A 17,480-nucleotide genomic window follows, 5' to 3' on the forward strand; every position below is an offset into this window, starting at 1 on the left:
TTTAATTTTCACAGGCATTTCAATTCTTCTGTTTCCAAATCTAGTCCTCCTTTAGTCTCCCTTAACCCAGATAATGGCATTTCTATTGCCCCAGTGGTTTCAGCCAGAAACTTCGCTCCTTCCATTTTCTCACTCCCACTTCCAGTCCTGTTGTGCCTTTCTCTAAAATATTGCCAATCCATCAAAGCTTTCTACTACAATTTCCCTTGTCTAAACCTTCCCTTTCTTTCTCCTTAAATGTTTCAAAGGCCTTCTAATAATCTCCAACTCTCTGCACTGATTTTTTTTCCAGTCAATTTCTCCTGAATGCTCAGAGCAGTCTTTAAAAATAAGATAAATCTTTAAAAATAAGATAAATAAGTCAAACAACTTTAAAATCATAAACATGCAGCCATTCCTCTGTATACATGGGTTCTGTGTCTATGGATTCAATCAATCACAGATCAAAAGTATTTAGAAAAAAACAGTTCCACAAATCTTCAAAATCAAAACTGAAATTTGCAACACACCAAGTACTACACTGAATTCACTTAAACGAAGTGATATGTAGACATTGTATTAGATATTATAAGTAATTTAGAGATGATTTAAAAGTATACGGGAGAATGTGCATAGGTTATATGCAAATGCTACACCACTTTATACCAGGGACTGACGCATCCATGGGTTTTGGTGTCTGTGGAGGTCTTGGAACCAATTCCCCATAGACACCAACGGGCCATCATAGTCCCCATTGCTCTAGAAATATAATCCAATCTCTATAATGAGCCCTTGCTATCCTGTATTTTACATATTAACCTTCAGCTTCATCTCTTCTTACTCATTGGTCATTCACTAAATTCCTGCTTTCATTTTCTGGAACACGAAATCCCTTTCCACTTCAGGGAGTTTCCATTTCCCTTTTGTCTGCCTGAATATTGTTTCTTTCGGCTCTTCTATTGTATATCCTTCCCACAGGAACTAAATAAAAGGTTATTCATTACACAGAGCACAGAGAGGCTTTTTCTGAGCACCGTTCACCCCTCTTCACTCCTTTGTTTTTTCTCATCTCACAACATTATTTACTACCTTCATAACACTCATTAAACTTTTAATTTGCTCATTTGATTTTCTTACATGTTTTTGTTTCTCTCTCCTTCCTGCATCTCCACTCCACGACTGTGGGACTCATGTGGGAAAAACTGAGTGTCTTAGGATCACTATCATCTCCCCAACACCTGGCCCAGAACCTAGCAAATAGTAGATGCCCACAGAATATTGATTCACTGAATAAATGAATGTACAAGTGGCCATGAGGTGGTTACTTTTTACCTTTCAAAAATACCATAAAACTCCTTAAAAAATGAGAATGTTATAATGGGGTCATATATATGCTTTTATTGACACTGGCTTCTTTTACTCCACATAATGCCTTTGAGATTCACCTCAGTTACTCCGTGAATCAATAGCTGGTTCCTTTAAATTGATGAGTGATATTTTGCACTGACTCTGGACTTGGCCATGTGTCTTGTTCTGCTGAAAAGAATAATAGCACAAGAGAGTTTTGCATTGGGACTGCCCTCTATTGTTACTATTGGAATATTAAGGCCACCATGGAATTGAACCTAAGCCAGTCTTCTGGAAGACAAGAAGCAATGATGTCCTGGTAAATGTTTAGGAGGTGGTTCTTGGGGTAAAGGGGGCAGAGAAGGCTCTGATTTGTAGTATTTTCCAATGTCCGTGGTACAAATACTCCCACTATGGCAGATTTCAAGCCACCAAGTGTATAATAACTACCTCACAAAACCCCTGATAATATAAAACACACTCTCATTCAGGTATAAGTCAGCTCCAGCTGATGACAGATGAGAGACCATGTGGAGAGAATTTGGGGCCTGGCTGACAGTAAACCAGCTCATGTTGCTAACCTGGCAACTACCGGACATATGAATGTGGTCAGTATAGATTGTCCAGCTCACCCAGACTTACCAGACATCCTAGTAGAGGTCAAACATATTGGCCCAGACCAGAAAAGGTACTCACCTGGTTTGTGAACAAATATAAAATTGTTCCTAGTTTAATTCAATAAATTTTGAGGTGGCTTAATATGGAGCAAAATCTAATGAATACAATTGGCTATCATTTCATTCCATATCACCTATGGGTATCTTGAATATTATAAATAAACAAATGATAAGCAGCTTCTGAAAAAAATGAGTCTGCACAGCACATGAAAAGTAGTAAAATTTTTGTTTTGCTGAGATAAGTGGCTATGTTGTTGTCATATTGCTAGTGTACTGCTAGGTTCATGTGGAACTTGAATTTTTTTTTTAAACGGTGAAAATATGGGTTGTAATACCAGGAGTAAAAATGAACTGTTGACGCTAGCATCCCATCCCAGTTGATGTTGCATTTTTTTCTTTTCATTATGTGTTGTTGTGACAATTGTTATAGAAAATTTCACACAAGTTTCCTGTAATAAACTGTATGTTAATACTAGTGGTCAATGTTGAGAACCAGACCCAAAACTGAAACCAAATATTTGAAACACAAAGATTTAGAGATGCTCTGCTCCTTTTCTTTTAAGAAAAGACAGAATTTAAATCATCCTGGTGGCATAATAGGAGCGGAACTAATTTTTTAAATTGAATTTTAATGCTGGATAATTTGCATAGAAATGAACCAAAATAGACCACTCAGAATTAGGTCTCTTCTTGTACGACTGGACAGTAAAGAGATTTAACCATTATGGACCTACGTAATGATAAGGGGAAGAAAGCACAGAAAACAGCCTTGATCATCATTCTCACACCCTAGAACAAGATATTTGGATTTTCTTCTTTACATGGGCTCTTAGGATATGTATATATGTACTGTATAAACTCATTTCCTACTTTGTAAAACGAAACCCATTACCATTAGTATGAATTCCTTCAACTTTCTCTCTTAAGTATCTAACTTTCTAAACACATCGTCTCCCAGCTATAAATTCATCTCTTCCCATTTATACCCTAAATTCTTGAAATCAACTATTACATCATGTCAGTTGTCCCCAGGTCATCATTTCCCATTGATTTCTCTTGAAGTTTTCTTTAGTTGTTTGTTTCATTCTCCACCATTTTCTGTTCTAGGCCCCTGCTGGCTCACTATCATGGCTACATTATCTGGGCTTTTCTGCCTCTAGCCTTTATTGAGATTGGAGAATAAAAGGAGCTGGCAGGAGATTAGAGGGAAAAAGGAGAGAAAGATCTGGATTTTACTTCTGTTTCTCCTCCCTGCCACTTCACTAGAATTCTTCTAGTAATCTATCCTTGAGTATTCATACCTTGTAGGTCCCTTTATGGCTCTAGCTCTCAACAATTTCTAACCCTCTTCTTGTCTCTTCAGGCAAAGAGTAATAAAGTTTCCTGCTGGTTCTGGTGTTAGGATGCCTCATTTAATCCTGCCAAGATTTTTATAGATAGTTGATTCTCATATTATGTTGAAAACCTTTGCCAAATATGTTTTATGTTTTCTTCTGTGACCTTGACTAATACACTTCTTGACCCATTGTAATGGGTCTGCTTCTTGCTCAACACTTACAAAAATGTGACCCACCAAGCTATTTCACTAAATAAATGGCTTCTGGGCCGGGTGCGGTGGCTCACGCTTGTAATCTCAGCACTTTGGGAGGCCGAGGCGGGCGGATCCCGAGGTCAGGAGATCGAGACCATGGTGAAATCCCGTCTCTACTAAAAATACAAAAAATTAGCCGGGCGTGGTGGGGGGCGCCTGTAGTCCCAGCTACTCCGAGAGGCTGAGGCAGGAGAATGGCGTGAACCCGGGAGGCGGAGCTTGCAGTGAGCCGAGATTGCGCCACTGCACTCCAGCCTGGGCGACAGAGCGAGACTCCATTTCAAAAAAATAAATAAATAAATAAATAAATAAATAAATAAATAAATAAAAATAAATGGCTTCTGGTTTTAGGGGGAATTTTGTCATTCTCCTGTGACAAGGTGCTAAAGGTAGTTATTTTTTTAAATAGCATGGTTTTTTTTCTGTATATTTTTCTATGTATTCAATTACCTACTGAGCATCTCCACTTGTTTTTATATGCACACTTCAAATTCATTATGGACAATATTCAACTTATCTTTCCCTTATATGACAAATAATAGACATTTTTTTAAATGAATGAACTCCTGGAGTTGTATATTGTCTTGCTAGCTCCTCAAGCAAGAAAATTTTGCACTAATTTTGTTTCTCCCTTACTGTCAAATGTAGTCAAGTAATAGGCGTTATCTATATAAACTTTAAATATTTCTGAGTCTGTTCAATTCTATTTTACTATGATCCTCATTACGCACTGGATTGATGCAATAGGTGTCATCAACTTATCTCATTTTCTTTATGATTTTTTATTTGTAATACATTTTCTGTAATCAATCAAATTGCTTAGTCTAAATATATAACATTAAACCTCCGAAAATACCTCAATCTTTCCAGTGTCCTTTTAGCAAAGTTGAGATTTCTTAGTAAGACTTACAACATCATTCTAAAATTCATTTTTCTACCCAGGCTTATATTTCGCTCTCTTTGTCATTAGTTTGAGTAATTCTAGCTAATGTAACAAAATATCATAAAATTTTAGGTACTTACACATGAAATGACATATCTGCTCATGTAACCATGCTCAGTAGTGTTATGGTTGGTGACTGGTCACCCATCAGTGATTGAGCAACCCAGGTTTCTTCCATCTTTATTTTTGAAAAGTTTTATTTTGCTTTTAATTGTCACATAATTGCACATATTTATGGGGCACAATGTGATGTTTCAATACATGCATATATTCAATAATGATAGAATCAGGGTATTCAGCATATTCATTATCTAAAACATTGATCATTAGTTTGTGGTAAGGACTTTTAAAATCCTCTCCTCTATTTTGAAATATGCAATATTAACTATAGTCACCCTGCAGCCAATAGAACAAATAAGTACTTGGGTGATGAAATAATTTGTGCAACAAACTCCCATGACACAAGTTTACCTATGTAACAAACCTGCACATGTACCCTTGAACTTAAAATAAAAGTTATTTAAAAAAAGAAATGCTACTGATATTTTAGTTGATGCTGTATCCTGCAACTTTACTGAATTTATTTATCACTTCTTAGAGCTTTTTGGTTGAACCTTTATATAAAATCTATGTATAAAATCATGTCAACTGCAAATAGAAACAATTTGACTTCCTTCTTTCCAATTTAGATCCCTTTTATTTATTTCTCTTGTCTAATTTCTGTGGCTAGGACTTTAGTACTATTGAATAAAAGTGGTGAAAATTGGCATCTGTGTCTTGTTTCAGATCTTAGAGGAAAAGCTTTCAACTTTTCTCCAGTTAGCTATAGTTTGTCATTTTTGGCCTTTATTGTGTTGAGGTACATTTTGTTGAGAGTTTTAATCAAACAGCATTGTTGAATATTGTCAAATACTTTTTCTGTTTATCAAAGTGATAGATTAGCTTTTGTCCTTGATACTGTTAATGTGATATATCACATTTATTGTATTATGTAGGTTGTATTATCTAGAATGAATCCCATTTGATTATGGTGAATGATCTTTTTAACGTGCTGTTAAATTTGGTTGGCTAGTGTTTTCTTAAGGATTTTTGCATCTATTTTTATCAGAGATATTGTTCTGTAGTTTCATATTTTGTTGCACCCTTGACTGGTTTTTGTATCACAGTTACGCCAGCATTGTAGAATAAGTTTGGACAAATTCTCTCATCTTCAATTATTTTGAAATAGTTTGAAAAGTATTGATAACGTCTTTTAAATGTTTGGTAGATTTCAGCAGTGAAGCCATCCTATCTGAAGCTTTTCTTTGATGGGAGACTTTTTATTATAGATTCTATGTTGTTACTCAATATTGGTCTCTTCAGATTTTCTACTTTTTCATAATTCAATTTTGGTAGGTTGTATATGTATATGTTGGCATGTGGTTGTTCGTAATAGTCTCTTATAATCCTTTGTATTGCTGTTACATCAGTTGTAATGTACACTTTTTTATCTCTGATTTTATTTGAACCTTCCCTCTATTTTTCTAAGTTAATCTAACTAAAGATTTGTTTCTGTTCAAGGATTTCTGTATTGTTTTAGTCACTATTCCACTTACATCTGCTCTCATTTATTTCTTTTTTCTACTAATTTTGTGTTTGTTCTTGTTGTTCTAGTTCCTTGAGGTATGATGTTAGACTGTTTATCTGAGATTTTTTGTCTTTTATGGTGTAGGTGTTTATTGCCATAAACTTCCCTCTTGGAACTGCTTTTGCTGTATTCCGTAAGTTTTCATAGACTGTGTTTCCAATTTCACTGGTCTCATGAAGTGTTTGAATTTTCTTTTTAACTTATTCATTAATCCATTTGTTATACAGGAGTATGTTGTTAAATTTACATGTATTTAAATGGTTTCTAAAGTTTTTACTGTTAGTGAGTTCTAGTTTTATTCCATCATGGTCAAAAGAGATACTTGATTTTGATTTTTACAGATTTGCTGAGATTTGTTTTGTGGCCTAATTCTGATCTACCCTGAAGACACTTCCATGTGCTGATGAGGAGAATGCATACTCTTCAGCTGTTGAGTGGGATGTTCTGTGAATATCTGGTAGGTCCACATGATCTAGAGTGTGCTTTTTATTATTATTATTTTTTTTTTGCTGAATTTTTGTCTAGATGATCTGTCCTTTGCCAAAAGTGAGATATTGATGTCCTCTATTATTATTGCATTGGAGTCTATCTCTCCCTTTACATCTAATAATATTTGCTTTATATGTCTGGGTATTCTGGTTTGAGATTAATATATATTTGGAGTTGTTATATCCCCTTATTGAATTGACCCCTTCATCATTATATCATGACCATCTTTGTCTCTTTTTACAGTTTTTGACTTAAAGTCTATTTTATCTGATCTAAGTATAGCTACTCTTGCTCTCTTTTGATTTCCATTTGCATGGCATATAATTTTCTCTTCTTTATTTTTAGTCAATATGTGTCCTTACAGGTGAAGTAAGTCTCCTGTAAGCAGTATATAGTTGTGTGTTTTTAAAATGCATTCAGCCATCTTTTAATTACAGAATTAAATACATTTATATTGAAGGTTATTATTGATAGGTATGGATTTACTGTTGCCATTTTGTTCATTGTTTTCTGGTTATTTTGTAGGTCTTTGTTTCTTTCTTCCTCTCGTGTTTACTTTTGTGGTTTCATGGTTTTATTCCATTTTCTTTTTCATTTGCGTACATGCTGTAACTTTTTTCTTTGTTGTTACTCTGGGGCTTACATAACAAATCTTACAGTTCTAAAGGTTTATTTTAAGCTAATAACAATTTAACTTTGATTGCCTGCAAATATTCTAGACTTTTACCCTCCAACCCAATTTATAATTTTGTTGTCTTAATTCACATCTTTTATATAGTTTATTTCTTAAAAACTGATTGTAGCTATGGTTATTGTTGACCATTTTGACTTTTAACCTTCATACTATATACCACCACTATAATAATGTAGTACTCTAAATTTAATTATGTTTACTTCTACCAGTGAGTTAAATACTTCCATGGTAGTAATTAACATTCTTTCACCTCGTAGTGGCAATTAACATCCTTTGAAACCATCTTTTAAGCATTTCTTATAAGGCTGTTCTAGTGGTGATGAATTCCCTCAGCTTTTCCTTGTCTGGGAAAGACTTTACTTCTCCTTCATATATAAAGAATAACTTTGATGAGTATACTGTTCTTGACTAGAAGTTTTATTTTTTTCTCTCAGCACTTTGAATATATTATCCCATTCTTTCCTGGCCTGCAAGGTTGAGAAGTATGCTGAGAAATATGCTGATCGTCCAAAGCAGCAAGATACAGCCATGAAGTCCCATATGGGGGGATTTCCTCATAAGAAAATGTCTTAGGCTGCAGGAGTTTGTGAGGCTGCTCTGTTAGCTTGGGTACAATCACTGGGCATGAGTGCCTGTTCCTTGGGGAACAGGGTGCCACATGGGCTCAGGTGCTAAGGTTACAGCTGTTCTGTTGGTCCTAGGCTCTGAGTAGACAGAGCCAAGATACTGCAGTCACTGGGATGGAAAGATGGAGTGCCTCCTTGGCAGTTTGTTTCCATGGGGCTAGAAGTTGTAGCTGCTCAGCTGCAGAATGGTGTGCTGCCATGAGTAGGTGCGGTGTAGTGGCAGTGAAGTCTAGGGTATGGGAAGATACAGTGGCTACTGGCCCCCAAATGAGAAGGCACCCTAGCAGTGGCTTCAGTCTGAAGATGCCATTACATGGCAGCAGCTTGGATAATAGGGCAGGAGGAGACACGATGTGGGCTCCTTGTTTGGGGTAACATAGACATGTGAACTCCAGGCAACTCCTCAGGCTGGGCCTGGGACCTGTGAGGACTCCAGTGATCTCCATGAGCAAAGATTGTGGGTGTCCACATTTTAATTTGTGTTGCTCAGGGCCTCCTGCATAACTTTTCTCTGTAAGGAGAGTACGCCCTGGCTCTGACCTCATCCCACTAGGAGAGACAAGATGGTAAAGGCAGAGTGTTCCATTCCCTTTTGTATATGGCCATCCTGAGTCTCCATGATCCACAGGGTCTCTGCCATTTCCGTTTTACCCCAGGGCTCTCCTTCATATATGTTAGTTGAAAAGTGGTTATTTATTTGTTGTTTTGGGCCTTTTGTGTGGTGGCTGAGGAGGAGGTTGAGTGTTAGGCACTTCTAGTCAGCTGTCTTGTTGGCGTCGCTTCCTCTTGCATCTTCTTGATTTAAGATTTCTTTGCATATGTAACAAACCTGCACATTATGCACGTGTACCCTAACACTTAAAGTATAATAATAATTAAAAAAACATTTCTTTAGGATCCCAGAGTCTTCTGCATCCTCTTGGCAGACAAAGGACTAAAGAGTTAAGTCAGACTCAATTATTACTAACTTAGTCAAATTATTTCTTTTTGTGGTAAGAATATGATATTTTATTGGTAAGAATAGGACATACGGACTTACTTAGAAGAAAGGTGACTAAGAATTATAGTTCTAGAAGGGGAGCTACTGTCCAGTAACAGCTCTAAACTCTAGAAGAGGAAGTAAGAAAATTGACGGATACTTAGTTCCCTGTAATTTACCGTCTCCTATAATCTGAGCTTTTAATTTCTCCAGTGCAGTGGTTATCTCATCATCCTTTGCAGATAGTTGCCTTTGTAAGTAGATTTCTGTACAAGGGAGAACTTCACTTTTCTTCTTTGTCTACTAACATACTTCAGGCCTCAGACTTTTCTTACCTGCTCTTAAGTCTTTATCAAAGCAATTTAGACTCTATAGCTGTTTGTTTAACCTGCCTTTTCCACTAGGATTGGGATATTTTTCATTTTCCTCATCATTAATTTCCCAGTAGTTAGCAGAAATTCTGGATAGAATAAAAACTTTATTAGTATTTGTTGAAGAAATTCATACCTCATTTAAGCCTGTTCTTTATGCATTTAATGTTTAGCAAACTCTTTATTGAGGTGTACAGAAACATAAAAAATCACAAATCATAAGTGTATGTATAGTTTGATGAATTGATGAATTACCATATGTGTTTGTTTCCTATAGTAACAAATTACTACACAATTGGTGGCTCATAAGAACAGAAGTTTATTTTCTCTTACTTATGGAGGATAGAAATTCAAAATCAGTATCACTGGATCAAAATCAAGATGTTAACAGAGCCACAATCCTTTCAGAAACTCTGGAGAAAAATCTGTTTCTTGCCATTTCCAGCTTCTGGTGTCTGTGAGGACCTGCATTTTCACTATCGTCTTTAATGATGATTGATAACGTATTTTAATGAAGTTTAGTTTGTCTCTTTTTTTTTCTTGTATTACTTTTTCATTGCATGAGTCTTGTTTCCCAATTTGGTAGAGGGTTCTTAAAATTTAGGTTCAGACTTAGTGTATCCTCCAAGTGCCTAGACCATCCAAGCCACAGAGCTGTTGTATGTGCGTGCGCTCTCCCTCTGCTCTTTCTCTCTCCCTCTCTCCACACACACACACACACACACACACACACACATACACACACACACGATTACCAATCATAGATTTACCAGGTGTCTGTTTTTAAGAGCTTTAATCATCAAGTCTCTGTATGTCCAATATAGACTCTGTTAAGTTTAAAGTTATTTGTGTCATATTTAAGAAATCCTTGCATATATAAAAGTCATGAAAACATTCTCCTATATCTTCTAAAAGCTTGATTTTTATGTAGAAATATATATTATTTTGAATTATTTTTGTGAATTTAGAGCCAACCTTTTTTGTTGTTGTTTGTTAAAGGTAAGAGTACAATTGCCAAGCTTCATATTTTTGTTTCTTCTCTTCATTATCCTATTTCTCATAGATCAGGTGACTATGTACTTGCTTTTTGTTCCCAGAATCTCTAGTGTGTTTCACTAGCATGTTTCTTTTTTCTTTACCAATACAAGATTTCAATATATAGTCTTTTGTTTAACTTTTATTTTTATTTCATGGGCATATGTGCAGGTTTGTTTTATAGGTAAATTACATGTCACAGACGTTTGTTATACAGATAATTCTGTTACCCAGGTAATAACCATAGTACTCACTAGGTGGTTTTTGGATTTTCCCTCTTCTCCCACCCTTCTCTCTGTAGTAGGCCCCAATGTCTATTATTTACTTTTTTGTGTCCATTCATACTCAGTGTTTAGCTCCCACTTATAAGTGACTACATGTGGTATTTGGTTTTTTGTTTCTGTGTTACTTTGCTTAGGATAATGGCCTTCAGCTTCATCTCTGTTGCTGCAAAGGTCATGATCTCATTATTTTTATGGCTGCATTGTATTCCATTGTGTATATGTACCATGTTTTCTTCATCCAGTCTGCCATTTATGGGCATCTAGGTTAATTCCATGTCTTTGGAAATGCAAAGAGGCAAGAATAGTCAAGGAAGTTTCAAAAGACGACATACTCTACCATATATGAAGACTTCTTGTGTCTTCTTTCAAATTTGAAGAAAGTCTTGATATTTTCTGTCTCATTCTCAGTCTTAAAGGAAATATATTTTAATTGTGATATAGTCTCCGAATTGTGACATAAAAAATCTTTTTTTTTTAGACACCCATTTTGTAGAAATTTGTTATGGCTGCAAACAGTTTCAAAGATATTTGAAATTTTCTGTGAATAATGTGGAATTCATTATAGCCAATTTATTCTACTTTAAAAAAAGTAGGCTTCTGACAAATGTGTGTATATATATATACGCGCGCATATATATATATACACACACACGTATATATATACACAGACACACACACACACACATATATATGTTGTTGATGGCACCAAATACCTAGAAAATTTTGTAGAAAGCAAAAATTTATGTCAAATAATCTAAAGGAAAACAGAAAAAATAGAAATAAAATAGTAAATAGGGAAAACTATAAATACACATATATAATAACCAAATTATAAATTACTAAAATACTTAATACATAAGATAAAGAAAAGCTAAAAATGTATAACAATATGGTGAAATCCATGTTGTAAAAGGTAATACTTTTTCTACTATGTCAATGTATGTTGTAATGTTATGAATAAATTCAGAAATTCAGTATGCCTGTAAATTTTGATGGTCAGGTCTAAATCTATCATGTATTCAATTGAAGAGAATCACAAGCTTAGTAACATGAATAACATTTTATGCACATTGGAATCTCTAAATCTTTATAAAATATTTTAAAATATTACTAAATATTTTCAAGACAATTTATACTTTAGAATTATAAACAATGAAAAAATAGTTAACATTATATTTAAATAGAACCAGAGACTGACTTGATGCAATTCTCTTGCATTTAAAACAAACAGCCAATTCTGTAACTCAATAACCCATATCTCAGGCAAAGATGGTTGGCAAGACACTGTGATATACTGGAGGGTCTTCATTCTAATTCAGGATTATGCTCCTTCATAGCGATCCCTAGTTTTTCCAGGAGTTCACATGACGGTTTCTCAGCTTCCACATGGCTGATTTAACATCTTCATTCCTCAGAGAGTAGATGATGGGGTTTAACAAGGGAGTACAAACAGTGTAGAACACAGAAAGAAATTTGTCCACCGAAAGTCTGCTAAAAGGCCATATACAGAAATAAATGCAAGGCCCGAAGAAAAGAATCACCACTATGATGTGGGCAGTTAATGTAGGAAGAGCCTTAGATGACCCACTGGAGGACCTGCGCCAGACACTGATCAAAATGATGGTGTAGGAAATAATTAAAGCCAGGAAACAGCTCAATGATATAGGCCACTGTTCGTTAGGGTCATAATTTCCATTTCATATGTATCCATGCAAGCCAGCTCTATCACCAAGGGAAGGTCACAAAAGAAGCTATCCACCTCATTGGGACCACAGAATGGCAGGTCCACTGTAAAAGCCAAGTGGCTCACAGAATGAAGAATGCCCACTGCCCAGGAAATAGACACAAAAATTATACATAGCCTCTGGTTCATAATTGTACTGTAGTGCAGAGGCTTACATATGGCTACAAATCTGTCATTTGCCATAGCTACAAGCAACATCATCTCACTCCCAACAAAACTGTGAAGAAGGAATATCTGGGCCATGCAACCCTCAAAGGAGATAGTCTTGTGCTCCACAAAAACGTCTACAAGCATCTTGGGGGTGGCAAAGTTAGACTGATAGATATCAATGAAAGAAAGATTACTGAGCAAGAAGTACATAGGAGAGTTCAAATGGGAGTCAAAAGAAACAATGACAATAATTAAGACATTGCCTAGCACTGATGTCACATAGACTAGAGAAAAGATGGCAAAAAAGAAAAGTTGAAGTTCCCAGGAATTAGAGAGTCCCAAAAGTACAAACTCAGACACCATCGATTCATTTGTGTGAGCCATGTATCCAATATGCAGTTACCTAAAAAAAAGAGATCAGAAAAATGTCACAATGATTGGCATTACAATACCTCTAGTTTATAAACAAAAGAAATATAGTCAATTATAAACAAAAGAAATAGTCAATTTAATTAGGTTATATATATTTACATATGTAAATACTCAGTTGACTAATATTTAACATCCATGACTGCTATGAAAATTGAAAGACTGTGAAAAAGAGGATTAGATATGAATCCCTGTCATAATTAGAAAAAACTACACATACTAAAAAAACGAAAATATAAAATCAGAAACAGGAAAGTATAAGTGAAATACATTAATAGTATAAACGTTAATAAGATTAAAGAGATTATGCCAAAGTGGTAAGATAAGTTTTAGCTCGAATAATTTCTATTTGTGCTAAAACTTCTCTAAAGTTTGAAATTTGCTAGCCAAAAGTGAAGGAAAAGTCTATTATTTCAAGTGAAATGAATAGCATGAGTAAAGAATCAAAGGTAAAAATATAAAGATGTACTTCATTCAGGAACCTGTTAGTGGAGTGGCCTGGCTGGAGGAGACGGCATGCTAAGAAACAATAAAAATTAAATTAATGAATGGTAGATCAAGAGCAAATCGTGAATGCAATTAGCCTTAAACACAAGACTAAATGGAACTGAGAATCATAGTGTTCTTGGAAGTATTTTAAGAAACAAAAGAAGCAGCCAGGCACGGTGGGTCATGCCTGTAATCCCAGCACTTTGAGAGGCCAAGGCAGGTGGACCACCTGAGGTCAGGAGTTCAAGATCAGCCTGGCCAACATGGTGAAACCCCGTCTCTACTAAAACCACAAAAAAATTAGCCAGGCGTGGTGGTGGTCACCTGTATCCCCCCCTACTCAGGAGGCTGAGGCAGGAGAATTAATTGAACCTGGGAGGTGGAGGTTGCAGTGAGCTGAGATCACACCACTGCACTCCTGCCTGGACAACAAGAGTGAAACTCTGTCTCAAAAAAAAAAAAAAAAAAAAAAAAACGTAAAAAGAAGAAAAAAGAAAACGATAGAAGCAATTTACTGTAATAGAGAAGGAAGAGCCAATGGTGACACTCTGAAAGTTTCTCTGAAGGTCAAGAACACTTCCTTTCAACCTTTTAACAAATAGTTAATCAAAGTTCACCGTCTGTCACATAAAAAGCAATTAACTATAAATGACACAATAACCAACAACGTGTTTTCAGTCTCTTTCTTCTGACTGTGTTTTATCTTATACGTACCTGACAAACTTGAATCTGTCAAAATCTCTAACACCTCTCAAGAACGGTCCTTTAAGAAATATCTCATATAGTTCATTTCAAAGGCATAAGAAATTCTCAGGAAAGTTAACTAGTAAGTAAATTTGCTCTTAAATGTTTTTTGACATTTTGCTCAACACATGTGGCCACTTGGTCACAGAGAAAACCCTGCACACCCTTCCTGAAGTGGTTCAGGAAACATTTTTGACCTTAGCTCTGTGTGTCCAACAGTACACAACAGATATTTATTTGTCCTTATACTAACTGAAGCTCTGCACCCCTCCATATTCCTCAGTGGTTTGTTAGAACCAGTTTATTTAGAAATGACCAAAATAATAAATATTTTATATTTTAAAAGTTAAAATTGTATAGGTAATCATAAACCAAATTAAAAAGTGTTTAAACTGTTTTCAAGCTTTCATTATGTAGTTTTAACCTGGATGTTGAAGCACTATATCCTACACTTTCAGGGCCTTCCATGTTTGCATTGGTTATGATATGTAGTTTTAAGTAGAATGCAGGCCAGGCACGGTAGCTCATGCCTATAATCCCAGCACTTTGGGAGGCCGAGGTGGGTGGATCACGAGGTCAGGAGTTCGAGACCTGCCTGGCAATCATGGTGAAACCCCGTCTCCCCTAAAAATGTAAAATTAGCTAGGTGTGGTGGCACACACCTGTAGTCCCAGCTACTCAGGAGGCTGAGGCAGGAGAATCACTTGAACCTGGCAGATGGAGGTTGCAGTGAGCCGAGATCATGCCACTACACTCCAGCCTGGGTGATGGAGCAAGACTCCATCTCAAAAACAAAGAATGAAGAAACCTAAGTTACTCAAGAATGTAAGCAGATCAATGAGGCATGAACTGACCTAACTACATGTTTCCATGATGGGATCTCATTTCCATGTGGAAGATTTGGAGCAATGCTGGCATGTCTAATCATGTGTATACATGAGCAGGGGAAATGAGGAAGCAAAGAAACATTGAAAAGGAAAGATATTCCCATTCCTAAGAGTAAAAAAATTCCTAAAGAGCTATAGTTATGAATTTTAAAATATAAAATTTGACACCATGAGGAACTGCTTATAGCATTCACTTCATTGTGGAAAGCCTATTAAATACAGTTATGTAATGGAAGAAAAATTATTTATTTTCATAGGTTATTAAGCAAAAAAAATCCTTGACACAGAGCATGCAAATAAATTTAGATTCTACTACTACTGGTATAGAATATATACCAGTTCTTTATACAGTAATAACGAACCATTGTAATTACAGTAAAAAATACTCCATAATTGAAATGTCATTTGTGATAAGATTTGCCACTTAAATGAATCACACAGTATTTTGTACATACATATATTATAGCAAATATTAGAAAATGTGCTTTATATAAAAATGATAATATTGATAACATTTGTAGCACTTTCTATGTTCTAAGCAGTCTCCTAAGCATATGGCATGCATTTGTACGCATTTCATGCTCAAAACAACCCTTCAAAGTAGCTACCGTTCAAATATGCATTTTATAATTGAGGGAACTGAGGCACAGAGAAGCTTAGGCTAAGTAAATTGCCCAAGTTTATACTACTAGTAAGTTGTATACTTGTAGTAATGACTCCTAAAGTAGACTGGGAGATGATTTTGGACAAAGAAAGCTAAATCTTATGCATGATAGAGTGGTGGGGCTCTGAAGTGGGACAGGCTTGGATTCAATCTGAGTTTCTAAAATTTCTAATGGAATGAACAGTTCCTTGACTTTTCTCAACTCCTTTTCTAACATGTGAAATGGTGATGTCACTTGTAACATTTCAGAGTGGAACATAATAGGCATTTACACGGGAGTGGGGATTGAAAGAGATGAAAGAGGGTGCTCAAGAAGACAAAGGGGGAGAAAGAGGGAGAAGAGAAGGAGCAAGAGTAGGAAGAGGAGGAGGAGGAAGAAAAAAGAAGGAAAAGGAGAAGGAAGAAGAAAGAGAATAAAACATGATTAACAAAAAATTGTTAAATAATGTTAGTGGTATTATTCCTTTTTCAAAAATCATCTTATCTTTGAAAAATATATATTTTTGAAAATATCCAAATTTCCCACAAATTATATCTTTTCAATATCTAATAAATGATAAGGTTTTTAGTCTTAATTTTTCAAAATATAGGAAACAACTAGAAATTCCTCTTCAAGCTAACTTCCTGTGATTTTTTCAATGCAAGTAGAACAGATCAGGTTCAACATTATATCTCATTTTCTTCTTAATAATTAAGGTAGTTACCCAATAGTATAGACAAATAGCATTTGCTACTTTCTAGCTGCGTGACTGAACTTAAAAGATAGAACTGAATTATCTCTAAAGCTAGTTTCATCTCTAAAATTGTAAGTGCAGAGGCAATTATGGAAACACATGGAGTTTATAAAAGTCAGCATTCCTTGAACAGTCCACAGAGCACCGAGAAGCTTCTGCATTATTGAATCATTCATTCTCTCATTACCACTATACCTCAGAGATAGGAGTGTTTTCAGATCCCAAAATACACCATCAGAAAATTTCCCTATTCTTGGTGTAAAACCAAGTTGGATACGAAAGGGTTGCTGTTACATTAATATCTACTATACAATGTGTCAATGGAACTCTGAAATCATAAGCATGAATAACTTTTCCTGTCTTTATTTTAATGTATAATACTTGACGACCTATAAGCCTAGAAGCAAACAATAAAGGATATACTACTGACCATTACTCTAGTGTGTATATCTACACCTTTCTTCATTTGGGGCAAATTTTGGTAGTCAATAAATATTTGTTAAACTAATGGCTACAGGGTCACTGAACAGAAAGCATAAATGGGTCAGAGAAGGGACAGATAATGGTTGTTAACATATGTTCCTCTGTTTATCAGATTCTGATCCTCTTCTTACCAGGGTTGCCCAAAAGCAGTGCAGTGGAAGAACGGTATAGACAGAGAAGTGGAGAACAGGAATGTTGTTCTTCCAGAGGGAGTTTTCAATTTCAGACAATAACTTCCACTTTGCTATCTTCTAGTTGCTGATTTTGCATCTATAAGAGATCTCATTAATTATTTCTCTAGTGTAACAATATGTTCACAATGAATTTATAATACTTACACTTCGAAAAAGTTCTCCAAGTCTTTGACTTCTTCCTTATTTTCTCCAGTTTGGTGTCCACTAGTTTGTTTCTGTTTCTCACTTTCTGCTATGAGTCTTCATACTGAAGATATTTGTAATATAATCTTAACTTGATGCATTTTAACTTGGTTCCCTACACTGTGCCATATGGAAGG

At 35.5% G+C, this 17,480-nt stretch overlaps 1 pseudogene; it reads right to left on the reverse strand.

Annotated features, from left to right (window-relative positions):
* Positions 1 to 11,985: 11,985 nt before the first annotated feature.
* On the reverse strand, positions 11,986 to 12,920 carry LOC100590845 (annotated as a pseudogene).
* Between the last annotated feature and the right edge of the window lie 4,560 nt (positions 12,921 to 17,480).

Source organism: Nomascus leucogenys, unplaced genomic scaffold, assembly GCF_006542625.1.
Source record: "Nomascus leucogenys isolate Asia unplaced genomic scaffold, Asia_NLE_v1 Super-Scaffold_361, whole genome shotgun sequence".
Lineage (NCBI taxonomy): Eukaryota > Metazoa > Chordata > Mammalia > Primates > Hylobatidae > Nomascus > Nomascus leucogenys.